Consider the following 4,388-nt stretch of genomic DNA (forward strand, 5'->3'; position numbering starts at 1 on the left):
TATGATTAGTTAAAAGTTTTTCTAAGGCTTGTTTCAACTATAGCTCTGAGTTATTTGTTTATTTTTCACAATGGGCATTGCAATGAACTGAATATTTATGCCTCCACAAAATCGCATATTGAAATCTTAACCCCCAGTGTAGTGCTATTACAAAGCAGGACCCTTAGTACATGGTGGAATCATGAGGGTTTTGCCTTCATGAGTGAAATTAGCACCTTTAACAAAAGACTCTGGAGAGATCTCCTGCCCCTTCTTCAAGTGAAGTCACTGAGAAAACTGCTCTCTGTGAGGAAGTCAGATATCGGAAATGCTGAGCATAGTGACACCTCAGTTTGGACTTTACAGCCTCCAGAAGAGTGAAAAATAAATTTCTGTTGATTATAAGCCATCCTTAGGGTTTTTTGTTCTCTGGCAATGTTAATTTCCTTGGAGGTCAGAAACCCATTTCAGGATCTGAGATAAAGGTTTGAACTGTTCTTTGGATAAACATACACAACAATACACACCAAATAGCACAAACTGTATAAGGAATTTGTGAGACTTTTTTTGCATTGGAAGTGTTTTTCCTTCACAAAAATAATGTAAGTAATATTTACAATATTTAGTGGCACACTCTTATAAATGTTTAAGTTTGCCAAATTATTTTGACAATGAACTTTCCTTTTTTCTTAACAAAAGTTTATCCCAACCCCAGTCCTAGGCTTCCAGAAGGCCTCTGCCCAGTCAGTGAGGGCTTAATTTAGATTGAATCCTAAACCCTAAATCAGAAATGACCAAGACAAGAAAGATGAAAGCCCTGTGAATAAGGGTTGGACTTCCAAACTCTAGCTGCACAAGTATGTTTATATCCTTCCAGTTCCACCTCCTAAATATGTCACTAACTTCTTTTGAGTCTCACAGGTACCCTCAATCACCATATGAACATTTCAAACGTGGATTATTACAGTAGTAAGTTAGCTATTTCCCCATTTTCAGGTCCATTTCTGTATTACAGAAATTCTAAGTCAAATTTAATCCCTTTTCCTCCATTCCCATTATAAGAATGTCTAATTGCTTATAGAAGACCATATGGGATGATTTTGTCTTTTTTTCAACTTCTTGTTGAGACATTTTGTTCCTGTTCTTTTTTTATTTTTTCTTTTCTTTTCTTTTTTTTTTTTTTGCGGAACCAGGGATTGAACTCAGGCCCTTGCACTTGCCAGGGAAGCGCTTATTCCACTGAGCCATCTCCCCAGCCCCTAAATTTTTTTCTTTTTCTTTTCTTTTTTTTTTTCTTGTTCTTTTTTTTAATGCTTTTACAATTTAATAATTTTATTGATGAATGTAGTCATGAGAACTGTTCAGCAGTATTCAAGTTATAGTTTTCCTTATTGGTCTCTAATCTTCAATAAGCGTAAGAAGTTACTGTAGGAAACATCTGACAAACTAGTAAGATTGCATTGCTGTAGCCATCATTTTCAGAATTGTTGCCTACCTGGGCATATTTGTCCCAAATAACCTTGTCTCCTTGTGTCACAAGGCCCAACTCCCTCACATTCACCTCAATCCCTGTTCCTTTGGTAATAACACCTAAAGTTGTATACAGTGTCGATGAAGGATTCTTCTTCACACCAAGTATTGGCAGGCAAAAGTGGCTTTCAGTTCAGGATGTGTTACATGGGCCTTCTTAAAACGTAAGTCCATTGACCTAATGAATCTTTCATATTTAGGTGGTTTTCTTGTAAAGCCATCTCCAACAAAAAAGACTTTAGCAACCATCCTCTTCCATGCCTTCTTTTTTCTCTTTCCAGTTCAAATAACTTTTAATACTTCTGTTTCTCCTTGGGCATGAATTTGGGCAGAGGAACTTCCCATTTTCCTGCCTTTTCTTTTTGTTTCTGTTTAATCATGTTGGAAAGTACTTTTGCACAGGACTGTTATTCTCTGTCCAGCAGGTAGGCAGGTACTGCTCCTTGTGGAGTCTTTTCATCATTCTTTTGTTTGCTGTTTCTCTTTTAATGAATCTTGATAGTCTCCTTCATTTATATTTTCTCTGCATGGCACTGTTTGTGGTAGAGCTTAACCTTCAAGCCAATCTTTTTTTTTTTCCTTCTTTGAACATTCATGAGCCTCTTGACTTTCCTTCTTTTTCCTATGGTAATGCAAGCAGTACCTATAGCGTTGATGATGTAATTCAATATATTCATTTTATGGCATGATGACAGCTGCAGAGCCACCAAGGGTGGCCTCAGGTGTGCAAAGATAAGTCCTAACTTTGGGATGTCCCAGACACATGAGCCTGTTCTTGTTCTTTTTGTTCCAGACAGTAGGACTTTCTTTTAGAGGCCTGAATATATAACATCCACCCCAGCTACAAAGCTGTCACAGATGCTGGTTCCCACATCGTGCGAGTTTTTCTATCTGCATTTTTTCCTGGACTTGGCGAGCTCCTCCTGCACCATCTCTTAGCTTAAACATTACTATTCTATGAAGGATTCCTGTCTTTTCCTAATGTAGATGGAATTCTACTAGAAGGCACATACTAACATGCTCCACTCATCTTTTCTAGTATCTCACAGCCTCATAATTAAATGTAATATAAATAATAAGCTAGGGCATGTCCTCTACATTGTAAATTCCACCAAAGATGGACCTGTGTTGCTCTTATTTTTTGATATATTTATAGCATCCAGGGTAATTGGCAAATATAAGACATAGAGCTATTTTTTTTTTCAAAATCAACACCAACACAAAAGCAGTATTAGTTTTCTTTTCATAAAGTCTGTAGGGGCTGGGGAGTTAGCTTAGTAGAATAAGTGGCTGCCTGGCAAGTGCAAGGGCCTGAGCTCAATCCCCAGTTCCACAAAAAAATAAAAAAAAAAATAAAGTTTTGCAAAATGGGATTATTCACATTGTATAATACATAATACTCATACACACACACCTAACCTATGACTTTTCTTTCACTTTACCTGGGTAGATATCAGCCTTATAGTACCATCTTACAGAATGACCCATACTTATGCCTCTACTTCATTTAATTTTTAGCAAATTAATTTCCAATCAGAATTTCTTTTAGGGGCTGGTGAGATGGTTCAGTGGTCTAAAGCACCTACTTAGAACAAGCTTAGCAAAGCACAGGGACTGCGGTTCAATCCCCCAGCACCACATGCCAGCCAGCCCCGCCCCCTGGTGGGCTGAGCTGGCCACACACACACACACTAAATAAATAAATGAATAAATAAATAAATAAATTTTTAGAAAAAGAATTTCTTTTAATTTGCATTATGAAGTCTTTGTAAAGCTCAGTCTGGCTTACCTTGCCTTCTTTGTTTGATGCACACACTTACTCATTCTCTCACAAAGCCCCCAGTGCCCCACCATACTTCCAGTTTTGTTTTAGAAATTTATGATATTTATGGCCTCTGTTTCCCTCTTTAAACTCTCTGCCCATTCCAGTTCTTCCTTTTCACTTATCCAATAATAGTTTTCCTCCTACTTTCTTATCATCTTTTTCTTAGATTGCATGCATCAGGGACAAGAACACTTTTTTCAGTTAATCTAAGCCAGTGTGCACCATGGAAATCTTTGGCTCTATAGTCTTTTTTTTTATGTATTTAGTACAGGGTCTACAGGGTCTCTCTATGAAGCTTGACTTGTAGTGATCCTCCTGTTTTCTGCCTCCCAAGTGTTAGGATTACAGGATCACGCCAGCACACCCAGTCTCAATAGCAGTCTCAGCATACCCCGAGCACGGAGCCAGTACAGCATGCGGGGATCAAACTCTGGTCTCTGTGTGATCCTAGTCTTTCAAAACATGTTTTCCAGTTTCTCATCTATGGTCATCATGATGTCTTATTGTGTTGAGTTATTAATATTTATCCCCAGTGTAATACTCAGTTATTTTTTGTTGAGAGTTTTGTTTGGTTTGGGTATGTTAATTCATTTAAATTTCACAAGCACCTTGTAAAACAATAACTGTTATCTGTAATTTACATTGAAGAATTAGATGCCTAGTGAGTTAACCTTCCCATAGTCACAAAATATATAAGTGAGAGGGCTAATATTTCAATCCAAGGACTCTTAATTGTCTTGCCATAGGGTTGCAACTTCAAACTGAAAGAATCCATGTCAACATGTTCTTTCTTTCTTCTAAAGGTGGGCCTGGCACATCATGGGTGCCAATAAAAAGCATGTAGTGAAGACATAGTCTCTTTCATAAATTCCAGTCTTCCAAGCATCTAACCTAAATTAAACTTTCTACTGCTAATTACATTTAGTTGGGCTGGGGCACTTGCCTGGCAAGCTCAAGGACCCAGGTTTAATCCCTAGTACCACATTTGTTATGCCGATCCTGGAACCCTGGGTGCACGTAGGCCACTGAAACCAGGCATGGTGTTACATACCTG

The sequence above is a fragment of the Octodon degus genome, unplaced genomic scaffold (genome assembly GCF_000260255.1).
Source record: "Octodon degus isolate 3935 unplaced genomic scaffold, OctDeg1.0 scaffold00146, whole genome shotgun sequence".
Lineage (NCBI taxonomy): Eukaryota > Metazoa > Chordata > Mammalia > Rodentia > Octodontidae > Octodon > Octodon degus.